The 23427-nt window shown below is 38.5% G+C and overlaps 1 protein-coding gene and 1 long non-coding RNA gene across 8 annotated transcripts in view; one reads left to right on the top strand and one right to left on the bottom strand.

Annotated features, from left to right (window-relative positions):
* Positions 1-23427, bottom strand: part of LOC145546107 (uncharacterized) — a 102398-nt gene that overhangs the window by 6554 nt on the left and 72417 nt on the right. Inside the window, exons 4-5 of one of the 2 annotated variants that reach the window (XR_014082515.1) lie at positions 18188-18340; positions 6999-7149 (exon numbers count right to left, since the gene is read on the bottom strand). This is a non-coding gene — a long non-coding RNA (uncharacterized LOC145546107). Of the gene's footprint in view, positions 1-5550; positions 7150-18187; positions 18341-23427 lie in introns of those variants that run through there. The other variant, XR_014082514.1, reaches the window with a different exon arrangement.
* Positions 1-23427, top strand: part of SOCS5 (suppressor of cytokine signaling 5) — a 65529-nt gene that overhangs the window by 23028 nt on the left and 19074 nt on the right. The gene's annotated exons all lie outside the window — the stretch shown is intronic.

Raw genomic sequence — 23427 nt, 5'->3', positions numbered from 1 at the left:
CTTTTTCAGAATTGCTGTCCTATTTTGCCTTCCTACTTATAATGTATGTGAATTGTAGTTGCTATGCATCTTCTCCAGCATTTGGCATTGTCACTCTTTAAAAACAATTTTAGCTGTTATAATATCATTATGTCTTTAATTTGGACTTACCTAATGGCTAAAATTACTGTATATCTTTTAGTGTAGTCAGTTGCCCTCCGTCTAGCTCTTTGGTGAACTTTTTGTTCAAGTCTTTTACCCAATTTTTAACTGGGGTCTGTGTTTTCTTGGAAGGAAGGTTATGGCCAACCTAGATAGCATATTTAAAAGCAGAGACATTACTTTGCCAACAAAAGTCCGTCTAGTCAAGGCTATGGTTTTTCCAGTGGTCTTGTATGGATGTGAGAGTTAGACGGTGAAGAAAGCTGAGCACCGAAGAATTGATGCTTTTGAAGTGTGGTGTTGGAGAAGACTCTTGAGAGTCCCTTGGACTGCAAGGAGATCCAATCAATCCATCCTAAAAGAGATCAATCCTGGGTGTTCATTGGAAGGTCTGATGTTGAAGCTGAAACTCCAGTACTTTGGGCACTTCATGTGAAGGGTTGACTCATTGGAAAAGACCCTAATGCTGGGTAGGATTGGGGGCGGGAGGAGAAGGGGACGACAGAGGATGAGACGGTTGGATGGCATCACCGACTCGATGGACATGGGTTTGGGTAGACTCCGGGAGCTGGTGATGGACAGAGAGGCCTGGCGTGCTGCAATTCATGGGGTCGCAAAGAGTCGGACACGACTGAGCGACTGAACTGAACTGAACTGTGTTTTCTTACTACTGAGTTTTGAGAGTTCTTTACATATTTAGAATACAAATCCTCTGTCAAATATGCCATTTGTAAATATTTTCTCCCAGTTATAGCTTGCTTTTAATTTTCTTTGTCTTTCACAAAGCAAAAGTTTTAAATTGAAGTCTAATTTATAATTTTTTTCTTTTATGGATCATGCTTTTGGTGTTGTGTGTAAAAATTCTTTGTCTAACTCCATGTCATAACAGTTTTATCCTGCAGATTCTAAAAGTTTTTTATCTTTGTATTTTACATTAAGATCTGTAATCCAGTTTTAGTTAATTTCTATAAGATATGAGACTTAGGTTATATTTTTGCCGATGGATGTCCCGTTGTTACAACACTGTTTTTGGAAAAGTTTGTCCTTAAATTGCCTTTGCTTATAGTTTCCTTTGCCGTGCAAAACTTTCAAGTTTAACTAGGGCCCACTCGCGGAGAAGGCAATGGCAACGCACTCCAGTACTCTTGCCTGGAAAATCCCATGGATAGAGGAGCCTGGTGGGCTGCAGTCCATGGGGTCACTAAGGGTCAGGCACGACTGAGTGACTTCACTTTCACTTTTCACTCTCATACATTGGAGAAGGAAATGGCAACCCACTCCAGTGTTCTTGCCTGGAGAATCCCAGGGACGGGGGAGCCTGGTGGGCTACCGTCTATGGGGTCACACAGAGTTGGATGCAACTGAAGTGACTTAGCAGCAGCAGCAGGGCCCACTTGTTTACTTTTGTTTTTATCTCAATTACTCTAGGAGGTGGGTCATAGAGGATCTTGCTTTTGATTTATGTCATTGAGTGTTCTGCCTATGTTTTCCTTTAAGAGTTTTATAGTTTCTGGTCTTACATTTAGGTCTTTGATCCATTTTGAGTTTATCTTTGTGTATGGTGTTAGAAACTGTTCTGATTTCATTCTTTTACATGTTGCTGTCCAGTTTGCCCAGCACTACTCACTGAAGAGGCTTTCTTTGCCCCATTGTATATTCTTGCCTCCTTTGTCAAAAATAAGGTACCCATAGGTACGTGAGTTTATTTCTGGGCTTTCTATCTTGTTCCATTGGTCTGTATTTCTGTTTTTGTGCCAGTACCATATTGCCTTGATGACTGTAGCTTTGTAGGTATAATCTGAAGTCAGGAAGTTTGATTCATCCAGCTCCATTCTTTTTTCTCAAGACTGCTTTGGCTATTCGGGATCTTTTGTGTTTCCGTATGAATTGTGAAATTTTTTGTTCTAGTTCTGTTAAAAATGTCATTGGTAATTTGATAGGGATTGCATAGAATCTGCAGATTGCATTTGTTAGTATAGTCATTTTCAAAATATTGATTCCTCCTCCCCAGGAACGTGGAATATCTCTCCATCTGTTTATGTCGTGTTTGATTTCTTTCACCAGTGTCTTATAATTTTCTGTATACAGTTCTTTTGTCTCCTTAGGTAGGTTTATTCCGAGATATTTTATTCTTTTTGTTTCTGTGGTGAATGGGATTGATTCCTTAATTTCTCTTTCTGATTTTTCATTGTTAGTATGTAGGAATGCAAGTGATTTCTGTGTAGGGATTTTGTATTCTGAGACTGTGCTAAATTCACTGATTAGCTCTAGTAATTTTCTGATAGTATCTTTAGGGTTTTCCATGTATAGTATCATGTCATCTGCAAACAGAGAGAGCTTTACTTCTGCTTTTCTGATCTGGATTCCTTTTATTTCTTTTTCTTCTCAGAATGGGAGAAAGTAATAGCAAATGAAACAACTGACAAAGGATTAATTTCCAAAATACACAAGCAGCTCATATAACTCACTGCCAGAAAAACAAACAACCCAGTCAAAAAGTGGGAAAAAGACCTAAGCAGACATTCCTCCAAAGAAGACATACAGATGGCTAACAGACACATGAAAAAATGCTCAACATTGCTTGTTATTAGAGAAATGCTAATCATTACTACAATGAGATATCACCTCACACTGGTCAGAATGGCCATCATCAAAAAGTCTACAAACAATAAATGCTGGAGAGGATGTGGAGAAAAGGGAACCCTCTTGCACTGTTGGTGGGAATGTAAATTGATACAGCTACTATGGAAGACTGTATGGAGATTCCTTTAAAAACTAGGAGTAAAGCCACCAGATGACCCAGCAATCCCATTCTTAGGCATATACCCTGAGAAAACCAAAACTGAAAAAGACACATGTACCCCAGTGTTCATTGCAGCACTATTTACAATAGCTAGAACATGGAAGCAACCTAGATGCCCATCGACAGATGAATGGATAAAGAAGTATGGTACATATACCCAATGGAATATTCAGTTCAGTTCAGTTCAGTCGCTCAGTCATGTCCGACTCTTCACAACCCCATGGACCACACAGCATGCCAGACCTCCCTGTCCATCAGCAACTCCCGGAGTCTACTCAAACTCATCTCCATTGAGTCAGTGATGCCATCCAACCATCTCATCCTCTGTCATCCCCTTCTCCTCCTGCCTTCAACCTTTCCCAGCACCAGGGTCTTTTCAAATGAGTCAGCTCTTCACATCAGGTGGCCAAAGTATTGGAGTTTCAGGTTCAAAATCAGTCCTTCCAGTGAACACTCAGGACTGATCTCCTTTAGGATGGACTGGTTGGATCTCCTTGCAGTCCAAGGGACTCTCAAGAGTCTTCTCCAACACCACAGTTCAAAAGCATCAATTCTTCTGCGCTCAGCTTTCTTTATAGTCTAACTGTCACATCCATACATGACTACTGTAAAAACCATAGCCTTGACAAGACGGACCTTTGTTGACAAAGTAATGTCTCTGCTTTTTAATATGCTGTCTAGGTTGGTCATAACTTTCCTTCCAAGGACTAAGTGTCTTTTAATTTCATGGCTGCAGTCACGATCTGCAGTGATTTTGGAACCCCCCAAAAATAAAGTCAGCCACTTTCCCCATCTCAATTCAGTTCAGTTCAGTTCATTTCAGTCGCTCAGTCGTGTCCGACTCTTTGCGACCCCATGAATCGCAGCACGCCAGGCCTCCCTGTCCATCACCAACTCCCAGAGTCCACCCAAACCCATGGCCATCGAGTCAGTGATGCCATCCAGCCATCTCATCCTCTGTCGTCCCCTTGTCCTCCTGTCCCCAATCCTTCCCAGCATCAGGGTCTTTTCAAATGAGTCAGCTCTTCGCATGAGGTGGCCAAAGTATTGGAGTTTCAGCTTCAACATCAGCCCTTCCAATGAACACCCGGGACTAATCTCTTTGCAGTCCAAGGGACTCTCACGAGTCTTCTCCAACACCACAGTTCAAAAGCATCAATTCTTCGGCGCTCAGCTTTCTTCACCGTCCAACTCTCACATGCATACATGACCACTGGAAAACCCATAGCCTTGACTAGACGGACCTTTGTTGGCAAAGTAATGTCTCTACTTTTAAATATGCTATCTAGGTTGGTCATAACCTTCCTTCCAAGGAGTAAGCGTCTTTTAATTTCATGGCTTCAATCACCATCAGCAGTGATTTTGGAGCCCCAAAAAATAAAGTCTGACACTGTTTCCCCATCTATTTCCCATGAAGTGATGGGACCAGATGCCATGATCTTAGTTTTCTGAACGTTGAGCTTTAAGCCAACTTTTTCACTCTCCTCTTTCACTTTCATCAAGAGGCTCTTTAGTTCTTCTTCACTTTCTGCCATAAGGGTGGTGTCATCTGCATAGCTGAGGTTATTGATATTTCTCCCGGCAATCTTGATTCCAGCTTGTACTTCCTCCAGCCCAGCATTTCTCATGATGTACTCTGCATATAAGTTAAATAAGCAGGGTGACAATATATACAGCCTTGACGTACTCCTTTTTCTATTTGGAACCAGTCTGTTGTTCCATGTCCAGTTCTAACTGTTGCTTCCTGACCTTCGTACAGATTTCTCAAGAGACAGGTCAGGTGGTCTGGTATTCCCATCTCTTTCAGAATTTTCCAGTTTGTTGTGATCCACACAGTCAAAGGCTTTGGCATAGTCAATAAAGCAGAAATAGATGTTTTTCTGGAACTCGCTTGCTTTTTCGATGATCCAGCAGATGTTGGCAATTTGATCTCTGGTTCCTCTGCCTTTTCTAAAACCAGCTTGAACATCTGGAAGTTCACAGTTCATGTACTGCTGAAGCCTGGCTTAGAGAATTTTGAGCATTACTTCACTAGCGTGTGAGGTAAGTGCAATTGTGCACTAGTTTGAGCATTCTTTGGCATTGCCTTTCTTTGGGATTGGAGTGAAGCTGACCTTTTCCAGTCCTGTGGCCACTGCTGAGTTTTCCAAATGTGCTGGCATATTGAGTGCAGCACTTTCACAGCATCATCTTTTAGGATTCGAAATAGCTCAAATGGAATTCCATCACCTCCACTAGCTTTGTTTGTAGTGATGCTTCCTAAGGCCCACTTGACTTCACATTCCAGGATGTCTGGCTCTAGATGAGTGATCTCACCATCGTGATTATCTGGGTCATGAAGATCTTTTTTGTACAGTTCTTCTGTGTATTCTTGCCACCTCTTCTTAATATCTTCTGCTTCTGTTAGGTCCATACCATTTCTGTCCTTTATCAAGCCCATCTTTGCATGAAATGTTCCCTTGGTATCTCTCATTTTCTTGAAGAGATCTCTAGTCTTTCCCATTCTATTGTTTTCCTCTATTTCTTTGCACTTATCACTGAGGAAGGCTCTCTTATCTCTCCTTGCTGTTCTTTGGAACTCTGCATTCAAATGGATTTATCTTTCCTTTTCTTCTTTGCTTTTTGCTTCTCTTCTTTTCTCAGCTATTTGTAAGGCCTCCTCAGACAGCCATTTTGCCTTTTTGCGTTTCTTTTTTCTTGGGGATGGTCTTGATCCCTGTCTCGTGTACAGTGTCACAAACCTCCGTCCATAGTTCATCAGGCACTCTGTCTATCAGATCTAGTCCCTTAAATCTATTTCTCACTTCCACTGCATAATCGTAAGGGATTTGATTTAGGTCATACCTGAATGGTCTAGTGGTTTTCTCCACTTTCTTCAATTTAAGTCTGAATTTGGCAATAAGGAGTTTCATGATCTGAGCCACAGTCAGCTTCCAATCTTGTTTTTGCTGACTGTATAGAGCTTCTCCATCTTTGGCTGCAAAGAATATAATCAACCTGATTTCAGTGTTGGCCATCTGCTGATGTCCATGTGTAGTCTTCTCATGTGTTTTTGGAAGAGGGTGTTTGCTATGACCAGTGCATTCTCTTGGCAAAACTCTATTAGCCTTTGCCCTGCTTCATTCTGTACTCCAAGGCCAAATTTGCCTGTTACTCCAGGTGTTTCTTGACTTCCTACTTTTGCGTTCCAGTCCCCTATAATGAAAAGGACATCTCTTTTGGGTGTTAGTTCTAAAAGGTCTTGTAGGTCTTCATAGAACTGTTCAACTTCAGCTTCTTCAGCATTACTGGTCGGGGCATAGACTTGGATTACCGTGATATTGAATGGTTTGCCTTGGAAACGAACAGAGATCATTCTGTCGTTTTTGAGATTGCATCCAAGTACTGCATTTCTGACTCTTGTTGACGGTGATGACTACTCCATTTCTTCTAAGGGATTCTTGCCCACAGTAGTAAATATAATGGTCATCTGAGTTAAATTCACCCATTCCAGTCCATTTTAGTTTGCTGATTCCTATAAAATGTCAAGGTTCACTCTTACCATCTCCTGTTTGACCACTTCCAATTTGCTTTGATTCATGGACCTAACATTCTAGGTTCCTATGCAGTATTGCTCTTTACAGCATCAAACCTTGCTTCTATCACCAGTCACATCCACAACTGGGTGTTGTTTTTGCTTTGGCTCTGTCTCTTCATTCTTTCTGGAGTTATTTCTCCACTCATCTCCAGTAGCATATTCGACACCTACCAACCTCCGGAGTTCATCTTTCAGTGTCCTATCTTTTTGCCTTTTCATACTGTTTATGGGGTTCTCAAGGCAGGAATACTGAAGTGGTTTGCCATTCCCTTCTCCAGTGGACCACATTTTGCAGAACTTTCCACCAAGACCCGTCCGTCTTGGGTGGCCCTACATGGCATGGCTTAGTTTCATTGAGTTAGACAAGGCTGTGGTCCGTGTGATCAGATCGGTTAGTTGTCTGTGATTGTGGTTTCAGTCTCTCTGCCCTCTGATGCCCTCTCGCAGCGCTTACCATCTTACTGGGGTTTCTCTTACCTTGGACATGGAGTGTCTCTTCACAGCTGCTCCAGCACAGTGCAGCCACTGCTTCTCACCTTGGACGTGGGGTATCTCCTCAAGGCTGCCGCTACTGACCTTGGACGTAGGGTATCTCCTCTGGGCTGCTCGCCACTCCAGTGCCGCGCAGCTTGGCCATAAAAAGGAACACATTTTAGTCAGTTCTAATGAGATAGATGACCCAAGCCTATTATTACAGAGTGAAATAAGTCAGAAAGAGAAAGGTTAATATCATATACTAACACATATATATGGGATGTAGAAAGATGGTACTGATGAATTTATTTGCAAGGCAGCAGTGGAAAAATGGACATAGAGAACAGACTTATGGACAGGGGTAGAGGGGGGGAGAGGGTGAGATGTATGGAGAGAGTAACGTGGAAACTTACATTACCATGTGTAAAATAGATATTTTGCTGTCTGTCTCAGGGAAGTCAAACAGGGACTCTATCAACCTAGAGGGGTGGGATGGGGAGGGAAATGGGAAGGAGGTTCAAGAGTGAGGAGACACTTGTGGCTGATTCATGTTGATGTTTGACAGAAAACAACAAAATTCTGTAAAGCAATTATTGTTCAATTAAAAAATAAATAAATTTAAAAAAAAGAAGAAATTGCCTTTGCAAACACCTTTGTCCAAAATCATATGGGCTGTATTCATGTGGATCCGTTTCTCAGCTCTAGTCAATTGATTTATGTGTCTGTTCTTTAACCCAATGCCATACCCTCTTTACTACTGTAGCTAAAAATTGTTTGGCTTTTTTAGCTCCTTTGCTGTTGTTTTTAGAGTAAGTTTGTCTATATATACAAAAAAATATTCTGGAGGGTGGTAGTTTGATCAGAACTGTGTTTAACCTACAGATTAAATGAGAAAAATTGACACCTATACCATGTTGCACTTTGAATTCATGAATGTAATAGGAATTTTCCATTTAGACCTTTGATTTAATAACAATGTAGTTTTTGGCATACAAATATTGTACCTGTTCTATTAGATTTATACCTCCGTATTTAAAATTTTGGCAAGATATTGTAGTGGCGTTTTAAAATTTTAGTTTCCACTTGTTCATTGCTGGTATATATGTGATTGATTTTTTTGTGTGTTTTCCTTATATTTTATGACTTTTTATAATTTTACTTATTATCCAGGAGGTTTTGTGTAGATTCTCTGAGATTTCTATGTAGACAATCAAGTTGTCTGCAGATAGGAGCTATATTCAACATACTTTCATTGTTAAGTATGTTAGCTGTAAGCGTGTCCTTCCTTCTACTTGATTTGGGTTTATTTTGATCTTTTTTTCCCCTAACTAAGGTAGACACTTAAGATTTGAGAATTTTCTTCTTTGCTAATATAAGCATTTAATGCTATAAATTGTCCCTTGAGCTTTGTTTAACTGCATTGTACAAATTCTGATGTGTTTTAATTTTCTTTGAAGTAAAAATATTTTCTGGCTTTTGCTGAGATTTTGTCTCTGACCTATGGATTATTTGTAAGTGCACCATTTAAATTTCCAGTTTTTAGAGATTTTCCTGTTACCTTTCTGTTATTGATTTCCAGCTTAAGTTCATTATGGGCAGAGAACATATTTTGTGTTACTTTAGTTGTTTTAAGTTTGTTAAGATTTATTTTCTGACCAAGGATAAAGTCTGCCTTGATGAACATTCTGAGTGTACTTGAAGAGAAAGTACACTGCTCCTATTGGGTGGAGTGTTCTATAAATGTCAGATGCAGTTGGTTGATGGTATTCTATATCCTTGTTGATTTTTTATCTACTAATCATATAGATCACTGAGATAAGAGTGTTGAGGTCTCCAACTGTAGTTAGAGATTTCTTTATTTTTTCTTCCAGTTTTGTCAGATTTCACTTTATGTAATTTAAAGCTCTACTACGTGCATACTTATGTAGGAGTATTATAATCTTCTTGGTGAATTGACCCTTTTATCATTTTATAATGCCATTTTTTATGCCTTATAGTTTGCTTTGAAGTTTACTTTGAGATTAATACAGCCATTCCAGCCTTCTCATGATTAATATTTCTGTGATACATCTTTCCCCATCCTTTTACTTGTAACCTACTTATAAGTTTTTGAAATAAATTTCTTGTAGGTAGCATATAAGTGGATCCTGTTTTTAAAATCCATTTCCTAGTCTTCGTCTTTTAATTGATGTGTTTAGATGCTTTACAATTAATATAATTATATATTTGGATTTAGTGCTACCATTTTATTGTTTCCTTTCTGTTCTTTTTTGTTTTTTCCCCCCTTTCTGCCTTCTTTTTGGCAGAAGCTAAAACAGCTTTTAGTGTTTCATTTAAGTTTATTATTTTTTTTTATTATATCTCATTCTAGTCTTGGTGTGGGTGTGTGTGTTTGCTCTAGGGATTATAATATATCTAAATTCTTATAGTCTTCTAAGGATAAATGTTTTCCCACTTAAGTGGGGTGTAGAAGCCTTGTTACTGTCTATTTTTGTAACAAGATAAGAGTTGTATTGTCATATATTATGTTTGTTGTATTGTCATATATTATGTCTACATACCTAGAAAACTCCATCAGACAATGCTACAGCTTTTACTTTTAACCACTAAACATTTTAAAGAATTCAAGAAGAGAAAACATAGTTTATTGTATTTACCCATATGGTTATTAATTCTTTTTTATTACTAATGTTCCATTTTTCCCTTGGCATAATATCCCTTGTGCCATTCAGTAATTCTTTCAAAGCTGATTTGCTGGTAATGATTTTTTTTGGCTTTTCCCGTCACCTGAAGGATATTTTTACTGGATATAGAAATTCTGCATTGACAGTTTTTTCCTTTCAGTCTTTTAAAAAATATGCCTTTTCTTTCAGAACTTAATGTTTCCTGCTGAGAAATTCACATCCATTCAAAATTGTTCTTCCCCATAAGCAATTAATCACTTTTATTCTGTCTACTTTCAGATTTTTTCTTTGCTTTTAGTTTTTATCAGTTTTACTGTTATGTGTCTGGGCACAGATTTCTTAAGGGTTTATTGTGTTTGGGTTCTTTGTGCTTCTCAAATCTGTATGTACATTGTGTCTGTTATCAAGTTTGGAAAGTTTTCAGCCATTATTTTCTCAAGTACTTTTCTGAAGTGCACTCTTTCATGCTCCTTTTACAATTCTAGTGATACCTTAGTTAGACCTTTTAGTATCCCAGAGGTTCTGAAGGCTTTGTTTATGTTTTTTTTCCTCCTTGTTGTTCAGACCTGATAATTTCTATCAGCCTATCTGCAAGTTCACTGACTTTCTTTTGTCACCTCCATTTTGCTTATTCAGCCCATCCAGTGAATTATTTCAGTTGTTGTATTTTTTAAATCTAAAATTTACATTTGGTTAGGTTTCTTTGCTGAGACTTTTTCTTTTAGTCTTTTAAAGTGTTAGTTTAATATAACTTAGTTTATATTAGTTAATTTATGTAACAGTACATGCTTGTTGTAAAATAGATATATGTGGAAGTATATGGAATTTTAAAATTTCGTTGTATGGATGTTACTATTAATGGTCATATAAATTGTTTTTACTTTTTTTTCTGTGCAAACCAACATGGATGTTTATATATGTATATTCATGCACACACATACTCACTTGTATATCTGTAAACTTTTAGAAGTAGAATTCTAGGTAGGCATTGTTTTTAATACCCACAAAATAGTTCACATAATCTTTCCCTGTTGAGGTGTAGTGTGAAGATTATTTTTTGTTTTACACTAATACAAATTCTAAAAAAAAAAAAAAGCAAAACCCCACTATTCAGTGAAATGGCTTTGCAGAACTAGAATTAGTATGTTAAGTGTTATGAACATGTTTAAATTTTGTCATAATTTGTAAATTGATGTTCCAAAGACTTGGTGATAAATTTACACTTATAATTGTGGAATTTAAACTCAGGAATAAAACCCTTGTGTTTCTCCTGGCAAAGAACCAGAGACTACTGGAAATATTTAGAGACCTGTTTATTTCAAAGGTGTTTGCCCTTCTTGGAGCATTTTTATAACAGCTGCTTTCAAGTTTGTCAGATAATTCCAACAACTATGTTGTTTCAGTGTTGATGCCTCTTTATTGTACCAAGCAAGTTGAGATTTTCCTGGTTCTTCATATGCCAAGTAATTTTGAATTGCATCCTGAAATATTATGAGACTCTGGGTCTTGCTTAAATTCAGTGGAGAATGTTCATTTTTGTGTTTTAGCAGGCTATGGACCCTGTCGGTTTAGGCTGTGAGTTGCAGCTAGCTTTCTGTGGGTTGAGATTTTAGTATCAGTTTGGTTTTCAAAGTCTGTAGTGCTCTGCTGTTTGGATCTGTCCTGTGTGTACCCTGCCTATTGGCCAGTTTGAGATAGGTGACTTTGTGTCTTTGTTCAATTCTCAACCTTTTTGGTTTGTTATTTAGGATCAATTCAATGCTATGTTCAGCTCTGGAGTGACCCCAGGTGTTCATAATCAACCTTATGGGGTTGCTTTTCTGAATTCCTCCCACTCAACTATTTCCCCTACCCTTTCTGCTTCCCTGGAATCTCCCTGAACGCTGTCTACTGTGCTTACTTCCTGTGATTGTGCCCACATGCCTGGACCAAGTTGCAGGGGAGGAAGGGTTAGGAGAGGGGTTTGCCCCACCCTGTTGAAACCACAGCTTCTGGGATTAAGAGAGGAAGATTTCTCTTGCTCATACTTTAAAGTACCTGGGGGCCCCCTGCCATTCCTGCCCAAACCTTGAACTAAAGGGTGCCATGTGAAACACAGTCTGCATTACTGCCCACTTCCAGGTTTTTCCCAGTCTAGGTGAGTGATAGGATACAAGAGGGAAAGAAACCCACCTCTGGTCAATGGTACTTTGAATCCTGGTCTTGCCCAAGCTACCTGCTACCGTTCAATAACTGTTCCAGACATTTTGTTTAGATTTGACAGGTATATTCAGTAGAAGGGACAGAGTGGAGTGTTTTTACTTTATCTTAATTGCCACTGGAACCCTGTATTGTGTGCTTTTAAATAGGTTATTATTTATTCAGCCTGTATATGTCCTTATCATTTCAGTGAGGACCGTGTGCTTGGCAGTTTAAATATATTATTTGTTTAATTCTCTGACAACTGTCTGTCTTTGGACATGAGGAAATTGAGGAGTGAACTCTTAAACTAGGTCCAAAGATAGTAAGTGACAGGCTGGGAATTAACAGAGGAGCCTAGGTGTGTTCCCAGGACCAGCATCATCAGACCCACTTGAGAACTTGCTAAAAATGATCTAGCCTCACCTCAGGTCAACTAAATCCGAATTGTAGGAAGGGGGCCCAGTAATTGGTTTTGATGAGCCTCTGTTAACCTTATGGATGCTAAATTTGAGGACCATTTCTCTATGCTATAGGACTTCACAATACTAAGTATATTTTAGTTTCTTTTCTGAACTCTAATATAAGAAACAGAAGTAGCTTTTCACCATTGTTTGAGACATATGGTAGTATGCTGAATGAGAACTAATTTTCTTACTGATGTAAATAACATACAGCTTTAAAATTACACTTTATTATTCAAGTTTACAGTAGTTAAAATATTAATACTATGAATTTAAAAATTTAAATGTGTGTGTATGCAAAGATATCAGTTTAGAGGTGGTTTTTGGCCAATAAGTCATTTAGTCTCTGGTAGTTACTATATTATATGAGAAAGTGAAAAGGTTAGTCTCTCAATTGTATCCAACTCTTTGTGACCCCATGGACTGTAGCCCCCCAGGCTCCTCTGTCCATGGAATTCCCCAGGCAAGAATACTGGAGTGGGTTGCCATTCCCTTCTCCAGGGGATCTTCCCGACCCAGGTATCGAACCTGGGTCTCCCACTTTGCAGGCAGATTCCTTACCATCTGAGCCATCAGGAAAGTCCATGATCTGTATTTTAAAGTTTAGGATATTAATACTTATTTCCCTAGATTTCAGGGTAACTTGTTATACAGGTTTAGACTAAGATTGGGTTAGATAAAATGGCCCAAATTTGCAGATAGTCCTATTTTGTGTAATTCTATTTTTTTCACAAAAGATTAAATGTACACCTAAGTTTAATTTGCATGTCCTTATAAGACATTTCGTTTTTTTTAATTGAAGTATGTAGTTGATTTAAAATGTTGTGTTAGTTTCTGGTATACAGCAAAGTGATCAGTTTTTTATACATACATACATACGCACACACACATTATTACTTTTCACATTCTTTTCTATTATGGTTTATTATAAGATATTGAATGTATATAGTTCCCTGTGCTTAAGTAGGACCTTGTTGTTTATCTCTTTTCTATGTAGTAGTTTGTATCTGCTAATCCCAAACTCCTAATTTATTCTTCCCCCACCTTCTTTCCCCTTTGGTAACCATAAGTTCTTTTCCATGTATGTAAGTTTGTTTCTGTTTTGTAAATAAGTTCCTTTATATCATAATTTAGATTCCACGTATAAGTAGTATCATATGGTATTTGTCTTTCTTTACCTGACTTACTTCACGTAGTATGATAATTTCTGGGTCCATCCATGTTGCTGCAATTGGCATTATTTCACTCTTTTTTATGACTAGTATTCCACTGTGTGTATATGCCACACCTCCTTCGTCCAGCCATCTGTTGGCGGACATGTAGGATGCTTCCCTCTCTCGGCCGCTCTGAATAGTGCTGTGACGAACACGGGTGCATGGATCTTTTCCAGTTGTAGTTTTCTCCTGACATATGCCCCTCCTGCTGGATCATATGGCACCTCTGTTTTTAGTTTTTTAAGGAACCTCTATACTGTTTTCCATAGTGACTGCACCAATTTACATTCTCACCAACTAGTGTAAGAGGTGAGAATGAATCATTTCCTCGGCAAGCCATTCAATATCACAGTAATTCAAGTCTGTGCCCCAGGCACTAATGCCGAAGAAGCTAAAGCTGAATGGTTCTGTGAAGACCTACAAGACCTTCTAGAACTAACACCAAGAAAAGATGTCCTTTTCATCATAGGGGACTTGAATGCAAAACTAGGAAGTCGGGATATCTGGAGTAACAGGCAAGTTTGGCCTTGGAGTACAAAATGAAGCAGAGCAAAGGCTAACAGAGTTTTGTCCAGAGAACATACCAGTCATAGCAAACACCCTCTCCCAACAACCAAGAACATCACCAGATGGTCTGTATCAAAATCAGATTGATTATATTCTTTGCAGCCAAAGATGGAGAAGCTCTATACAGTCAGCAAAAAACAAGACCTGGAGCTAACTATGGCTCAGATCATGAGCTCCTTATTGCAAAATTCAGACTTAAATTGGAGAAAGTAGGGAAAACCACTAGACCATTTAGGTATGACCTCATTCAAATCCCTTATGGTTATACAGTGGAGGAATCAGATCTGGCAGACCAAGTGCCTGGAGAACTATGAACAGAGGTTCATAACATTGTATAGGAGGTGCTGATCAAAACCATCCCAAAGAAAAAGAAATGTGAGAAGGGAAAGTGGTTGTCTGAGGAGGCTTTTCAAATAGCTGAGAAAAGAGAAGAAAAGTGAAAAGCAAGGGAGAAAGGGAAAGATACACCCAACTGAATGTAGAGTTCCAGAGAATAACAAGGATAAGAATGCCTTCTAAGTGAACAATGCAAAGAAATAGAGGAAAACAAAATGGGAAAGGCTAGAGATCTCTTCAAGAAAATTAGAGATAGCAAGGGGACATTTCATTTAAGGATGGGCTCGATAAAGGACAGAAATGGTAAGGATCTAACAGAAGCAGAAAAATTAAGAAATAGCAAGAATACAGAGAAGAAGTATACAAAAAAGATGTTAATGACTGGGATAACCACAATGTGGATAACCATGTGTGGTCCCTCACCTAGAGCCAGACATCTTGGAGTGTGAAGTCAAGGGGGCTTTAGGAAGCATTACTAGGAACAAAGCTAGTGAAAGGGATGGAATTCCAGCTGAGCTATTTAAAATCCTAAAAGATGATGCTGTTAAAGTGTTGCACTCTATATGTCAACAAATTTGGAAAACTCAGTAGTGGCCACAGGACTGGAAAATGTCACTTTTCATTCTAGTCCCAAAGAAGGGCAATACTAAAGAATGTTCAAACTACCATACAATTGTGCATATTTCACATGCTACCAAAGTGAGTGAAAGTCGCTTAGTCCTGTCCAACTCTTTGAGACCGCATGGACTGTAGTCCATGGAATTCTCCAGACCATAATACTGGCGTGGGTAGCCTTTCCCTTCTCCAGGGGATCTTCCCAACCCAGGAATTGAACCCAAGTCTCCCACATTACTGGCGGATTCTTTACCAGCTGAGCCACAAGGGAATACCCAAAATTCTTCAAGCTAGGCTTCAGCAGTACATGAACCAAGAACTTCCAGATGTAGAAGCTGAGTTTAGAAAGCCAGAGGAACAGAGATCAAATTGCCAACATTCCTTGGATCATAGAGAAAGCAAGAAAATTCCAGAAAAACTTCTGCTTCATTGACTACACTAAAGCCTTTGATTGTGTGTATCACAACAAACTGTGGAAAATTCTTAAAGAGATGAGAGTACCAGACCATCTTATCTGTCTCCTGAGAGTCAAGCAGCAACAGTTAGAACCTTACATGAAACAATAGACTGGTTCCAAATTGGGAAAGGAGTACGTCAAGGCTGTGTATTGTCACCCTGCTTATTTAACTTACATGCAGAGTACATCACGTGAAATGCTGGGCTGGATGGATCACAAACCAGAATCAAGATTGCAGGGAGAAATATCAACAACTTGAGATAGGCAGATGATACCACCCTAATGGCAGAAAGCAACGAGAACTAAGAAGACTCTTAATGAAGGTGAAAGAGGTTAGTGACAAACTGGCTTAAACCTTCAGCATTCAAAAAACTAGGATCATGGCATCCATTCCCATCACTTCATGGCAAATAAAAGGGAAAAAGTGGAAACAGTGACAGATTTTATTTTCTTGGGCTCCAAAATCACTGTAGATGGTGAGTGTAGCCATGAAATTAAAACACGCTTGCTCCTTGGAAGAAAAGGTATAACAAACCTAGACAGCATATTAAAAAGCAGAGACATCACTTTGCTAACAAAGGTCTGTATAGTCAGAGCTATGGTTTTTCAGGTACAGATGTGAGAGTTGGACCATAAAGAAGACTTAGCGCCAAGGAATTGATGCTTTTGAATTGTGGTGCTGGAGGAGACTCTTGGCGAGTCCCTTGGACTGCACAGAGATCAAACCAGTCAATCCTAAAGGAAATCAACCCTAAATATTCTTTGGAAGGGCTAAAGCTCCAGTACTTTGGCCACATGATGGGAAGAGCTGACTCATTGGAAAAGACCCTTGTACTAGAAGAGATTGAGGGCAGGAGGAGAAGGGGGCGACAGAGGGTGAAATGGTTGGATAGTATCACTGACTCAATGGACATGAGTTTAAGCAAAGTTCGGAAGATAGTGAAGGACAGGGAAGCCTGGTGTGCTGCAGTCCAGGGGGTTGCAAAGAGTCAGACACAACTTAATGATCTAAACAATAACAAGTGTAAGAGGGTTCCTTTTTCTCCACACCTTCTCCAGCATTTATTAATTGCAGACAATTTTTAATGATGGCCTTTCTGACCAGTGTGAGACGATAACTTGTAGTAGTATTGATTTGCATTTCTCTAATAATTAGCAGTGTTGAGCATTTTTTTATATGCCTGTTGGCTGTCTGTGTTGCTCAGTCATGTCCGACTCTGCGAACTCATTGCCCTCTATATGGGAAAACATTTTATATAAATTTACCAATCAGAAAAAAATCTTATTAGATCACATCTTCAGAATTTTTTAAATTAGCCTACAATCCACCTATGCTTTTGAGGTATGTGGGTTGGTTGATTAGATTAGTAGGTTAGTTATGGAACATTTCAGAGAAGGCAATGGCAACCCACTCAAGTCCTCTTGCCTGGAAAATCCCATGGACGGAGGAGCCTGGTAGGCTACAGTCCATGGGGTCTCGAAGAGTCCGACACGACTGAGCGACTTCACTTTCATTTTTCACTTTCATGCATTGGAGATGGAAATGGCAACCCACTCCAGTGTTCTTGTCTGGAGAATCCTAGGGACAGAGGAGCCTGTTGGGCTGCCGTCTATGGGGTCGCACAGAGTCGGACACGACTGACGCAACTTAGCAGCAGCAGCAGCATGGAACATTTTCTTTTGTGATAATCTCTCTTACTGGTAGAATAGCTGGGGATTGGGGTAGAGTAGGTCTTAATTCTCTATTTTAGAAGTAGGTTTTATAGTTACTATTTATATTAGATTTTTAAGTCTGTTACCCCATGGTATCTGCATTAGCAAGACACATAATTATCGCTGAGTACTCTTGTAAGGTAAAAAGGGCCCTGCTCTCAAGGAGCTTACAGAGAAACAGTTACTATTCCAAAAAAAATAGTTACTCTGACAAAGATATATGGAGTATTGTGAGTGTGGTGTATTGGAGACAGGCTGGACCTGCGACCCGAGCTGTTAGTATTTGAAATCATCTGTGGTGGTATGTACACCACACCAATCAGAAATGTTACGTATATAGTTAGTTCTGCTGTAACAGGACAAATGCATTCCTAAAAATCACTAAGTATAGGGAAAAATGGGATTGGGACACACTACTCGAAAACTTCCACAGCCACACATTTCTTTTTAAAAAAAAATTAAAAAAGGAGAAACCTAATTAAAACGGTAAAACAATTTTGCATATTAAAATGGAAATGGTTAAGAAAAAATAAGCATTATTATAATAGGGTGCTTTAACTTGAAAAGCACCCGGTTTGTTTGTGAAGTGGGTGTGGGGGAGATTGCCTCTTGTGAGTTGTGGAATGGTGGAGGGAAGGTGTCTGATGCCTGAGGCAGAGTTAACACCTGATGTGGATGGGTGAGGCTCCTGACAGGAGGTGGGCTGAAGTAGCTGGGAGATGTTGGAGGTATGTGTGTGTTCTGTGTCTTCCTAGGCGCAAGGCTTAGTGCAGCTGGGTGCAGTTTTCTGCATTCATCTAAGCGTTTAATCGCACATAAGCAAATGACATTCCTGTGGTGCTCTTGTTGTTCCGTAGTGAAACAAGGGCAGTGAAACAAATTTAAGTTTTCTAAACAAATGTTAGAGCAGAACTGAGTGTAATAGAGCTTTTTTTCCCTTCTGAGACCTGGTTTACCAGCATACCTCTGCAAGTGGAGCTCTTTGGTCAACCTGAAGGAGTCTTGGAAGACTTGACAGAGAAGACAGTTGAACTGAGACTTGGCAAATAAATACATTGTTTTGCCAGGTATGACATAGGTAGAAGGAGGGCATTCCAGGCAGGGTGAACAGCAGCACCTGAAAAAACAGGCAGATGTAAGCCTGGTATGTTTGAGAAACTCTTATGTAGTTCAGCATTAAAGAAGGTTAGAACTTGGAAGGAAGGAGAGAAGGAAAGAAAGGAAACATAGTTAATAAAACATAATAGTTAGGCAGGGGCCAAATTCTCAATGGCCCTGAATAAAGAATTTACATTTTATCCCTTAGTGGGTAGAGAACACTGAAAAATTTTCAACTGTGAATTATATTTTTTATCACTGATTTATATAGCACTCACTGTGACAGTATGGAAGGTAGACTGAAGGAGACTTAGCTGGAATCTGGGAATCTCATGGGATAAGGAGGAACTAGTGTGGATTTTTCATAGCCTTGACCCCTTTGAGAGTATTATCAAAGCTGTAGATGCTTACTAGCAACTGTGTCCTTTCTGTGTTCCTAGAAGTCACTACTACTGTAACCCTGTTTCTTGGTTTTAAGGGCTAGGGCCTTGAAAGTTAGTCTTCTGTATGGTGAGGAGTCCACTGAATTTATTAATATAATCAGCTTTCACAGTAGCTAGTCTCACTGTTAGCTTTATTTATATAATGTTTAAAAATGATGTGGCTAATCACTACTGGAGAAGTTGTATCATTGTGCATTCATTGAGAAATAATTACATAGGCCAAAAGTCTCTTTGCCCATTGAAATTCCTATTTTTGCCCAAATTAATAAAGCATAACTATTGTAAGGGATAAGTAATTATCAGATGAAATTCAGGGGTTAAGAAAATGATATAACTAGAGTCTTCCCAGCAAAAGTTAGATACAAACGATTTTAATTACAAGTCTAAATAAAGAAAGCCATCTAGCCCACCCCTTAAAAAAGTGTATCTTTCCTCACAGGAGTCCATAGCATATTTTGATGCCAGTTAACCAGAGGACGATACTGGTAAACCTCACAGTCTGGTTGAAGATACCAAAGATACTCTAAAACTAATTGAAAACAAGAATATCAGGATAAAATATATATTTTAAAAAAGAAAACAGGTCTTGCAGTTTTCTAGTTAATAAATTCTAGTATTCCATACAGTACTTAAGGTCTGGTCAGCAAGTAATAAACATTTATTAGGAGGCTAAAATGCTATACTTAAGTTTAGGGAGAACTAGAGACAAAAATAATGGAAACTGAGAGATTTCTTAAAAGAATTTTCTGATCTTTGAAACTTTGGAGAATATAATTATTATATTATGGAGTTATGGAGGCCATATACTCCTTAGTGTTTTGTCTGTAATACTTTAAATAGTTGCTGCTGCTTTTTTATTTAATTTTTTTGATGGGGCATTGTTGGTTGCTTGTTTCCTTAATTATAAAACTAAAAATTTTCAAAAATAATATATGATTATTGCAGAAAATACTACTACTTGCATGAATAAAAGTTAAAACTCTTAATAACCTTAATGCTATTTTGTTTGTTTGTTTTTGCTCCCTCCTCATTTTTATAACTCTTCTTTGATGGTGAAAGGAGTTTGACCATCAAATACCAAGTTCTTACTGTGGACTAGATGCTGTTCAGTTATTACTTATATGATAGTCTCTGATAGCCACTTTGAAAAGAAACCATGGGTATAGGTATACAATAAAAATAAAATGTGTTACAATCAGATGGCCATATTTATACTGTAATTCACGGACCTCTGTTTGCTTTAAAAGGCAGATTCTAATCTTTGCCTCATCCAGACGTTGCTATATTGTATGCATGCTCCTTTTCTTGTACTGTCCATGTTTTCTTCCTTCATGCTCTCATAACTTGTAATCTTGGTGCCAAATATTACTTCTTCTAGTCCTTAGGATTTACAGAAATAACAATGTGTCCTTTTCTCATAGAAATAATGCTTTGTTTTCTCACTGAGCCATTTGGCTCTTCTAGAATATGCAGAGAATCATCAGTGAAGTCGCAGTCATTCAGTACAACTAAGTACAGGAAGAGAAGCACCCTTTTTAAGCATGTCATGTGAGACCCTTTAGAGTCTTTATTTCCAGCTTTTCAGGTTGCGTTTTCTTTTTATTTCACTCCACCTACCCTGTCCTTCAGCCACCTGAACACACCTCTCCTTTGGGAGGCCAGATCCTGTCCTCTGTCTCTGCCTTAAATACCTTTCTCCACTCACTCAGCAGGCAGCTGTTCATTTTTCAAAACCTAGCGCAAAATCACCTTTTCTGTGAAGTCTTCTTTGACCCCCTGTGTTAGTTAGGATTAGGTACAGTGCAAGCAACAGAACCTACAAAATAACAGTGGTCTAAAGAAAAGATTTATTTCTCTTCTGTAACAGTGGAATATGCAGCATAGGGCTGAAATGACAGCTTTGCTTCATGATGTCATTAGAGAAGTGATGTCTCCCTCAGGGCGGCAGAATCTCTCAGATTTGTCCTCACCATCCAAAATGGATGGTAATCTATTTTATGTACTATCATGTACAAAGGAAGGGAACAAAAAAAGGGACTAAGGGTACATGAGCTGTCTCATAAAATTTTCCTAAAGCTGCCAAATTACGTATCTGCTTACATCTCACCGGCCCCAGGGAAGATCTGGAAATATAGTCTTTATCTTGGTGGCTCTGTACCAGCTAATCATATTATTATGGAAGAAAGGGAGAACATGTATGGAATACAGCTAGCAGTGTGCCACAGTTGCCCAGCTAGAGATGGTTGCATTGTGCTTTGTGTTCTGGACAGCACTCGAATTAGCATTGAGGTTGTATTAGAATTCATGTATCTTCTCCACCAGATTGTGGACTTCTAAAGGCATTCAGGAAAATTACAGCAAAATTATCAGAGACAAAAGCAGGCAATGATACTTAACTATCCATGTGAACGAGGGAAATTGCTTACATAGACACTGATCTCTTAGACCTAAGTTTTTTTTTGTCTTTTTTCACCATTTTGTAGAGGGAAGTGGACACTGCCAATAGTCGAGGGCATGGCTTCTTTTCAGTAATGCCTCAAAATTGACCACACAGAACACAGAGTTATTTAAAAGGTTGTATATAAACAAGAATCATGCAATCATGCTTCACTTAAAAAATTTTTACTGAAGTATAGTTGATTTACAATGTTGTGTTAATTTCCACTGAACAGCAAAATGACTCAGTTACACATAGACATATATACATTTATATATATATTCTTTTCTATTATGGCTTATCAGGATACTGAATATATTTCTCTGCTATACAGTAGAACCTTGTTTGTCCATTCCATGGACAAATGGAATATGCTTCTTGATGTGCCATGAGTAATAGAATTCCATGTTTATGACAAAGAAAATAAATAAAAATGACTAGTGTCAGGAACAATGAAAAATAAAAGGTATATTCTCTGTATTATGCCATTTTTAAGAATTGTAGTAAAATTTACCCAAGAGTCACCATTTTAGCCATGTTTAAGTGTGCTGTTCTGTGGTAGTAAGTGCATGCACACTGTTGTGGAGTCATCACCACTGTCCCTCACCAGAACTACAGCATATCTGATGCCTAGGAAATTCTGGATATTGACCCCTATCCCACTAGATACAAAGTCCAAATTAGCAATTAAATTATTTTACTAAAATTCTGATTAAACTTTGAAAGTTACGTAAATAACAAAGTACATGTCCAGTGGTTTAAACAGAATCTCATAGATACCTTCCCATTGCAGCTGATTGTTTGGTCAGTTTGACAAAATAGTGAGTCATACTTCTCTAGCTAACCACAGACCAGCTGTTGATTTATTCAGTTACGTGAACCAAGACCAAAGCACCAGAATAGAATAGAGAACCTTGGCTCTGTTAACATTTTGTCTTTTCCCTGAAAGTCTGAATGTCAGTTTCCATCCTTCCCCTAGGTGTTTTGAGTTACTAGAGGCAGTCGCAGACCTCGTTGTCATTTAAATCTTTTAGTACAGTTGTAGAGATAAAATTGACACGTCTGAAAGGATCTGAGGAGAAAAGAACATACTGTGGTGTTAGCTCTGAATTTGGGAAATCAGAAATTGATACAGACATTAAAAATTGACGTGAATAGTAAAGGACAAAGTAGTGGAGGTGTTTTAGAGTAAGAAATAAGTTCGAATAAAATGGGACCTGATTATGGATGGCAGTGAGTGAAAGTGAGGTACGAGAAGGTGTGTGTGACTGTTGAATGTTCCTGAAAAAAAATGAGTCTGGCAGGAAAAGAAGAGAGACTAAGGTGTTGCAGAAATCTAGGAAAGTGGCAATAGAAATTTGGACAGGGTTACTGGCAGTGAAAGTGCAGAAAGAAAGATAAGTTTGAGAGCCATTCTGGGGGGAAAATATCTGTGGAACTAAATAACAATAAGTATAATTGTGTCAAGTGGAAGAAGAGCAAAATAAAAATTTTTCTGAGAAATTCCATAGAAATGTGACTGATATCCCATTTTGGGGAAAGTTCTTGAATTAACTTTAGATATGGTAAATTTGAGTTGTGAAGGAGAATAGCCAAAATGAGACAGATATTTTTGGGGGCTCGTAGTGGACTGAAAAGTGGGTGGAATGTGTGGTACAAATCCAGCTGTACTCAAGGAGGTGAGAACTGGTCCTGGAAAATAGGATCACTGATTATAACAGTAACAGCGAGAGCACATTTTCTCCTAACTTCTACATACCTGAGAAACTCTTAAATAAGTGTTTTAAATTTATTTATTTTTAATTGGAGGATAATTGCTTTACAATATTGTGATGGTTTCTGCCTTACATCAACGTGAACCAGCCATACGTATACATATGTCCCCTCCCTCTTGAACCTCCCTCCCACCTCCCTCCCCTTAAATAAGGTCCCCCCCCCATTAGCTTCATTTCAACTGATGAGACTAGTTAAATAGATGTAATTCATAAATTACATCCAGGACACTGAAGTTCTTCTCCCATACTGTTAAATCAGAAAGCAGAATCTATGCCTTACACAGAAGGATGCAGAACAGGGACAAGAACTTCGATTCTTTCACAAAGAAGAACATCTTAGAATAAATATTGTGGCACAATAATGTCTTGCCAAGGAGCATTATATTAAATTTTATAAGCTACTGAATTAACTATTTAATTTGTTTGATTTATAACATTTGAAGTAATCTAC

This window comes from Giraffa tippelskirchi, chromosome 4, assembly GCF_054371585.1.
Source record: "Giraffa tippelskirchi isolate mGirTip1 chromosome 4, T2T-mGirTip1v1.2.pri, whole genome shotgun sequence".
NCBI lineage: Eukaryota > Metazoa > Chordata > Mammalia > Artiodactyla > Giraffidae > Giraffa > Giraffa tippelskirchi.
The sequence above is the reverse complement of the archived record's forward strand: the minus strand, read 5'-3'. Positions and strand labels throughout refer to the sequence as shown.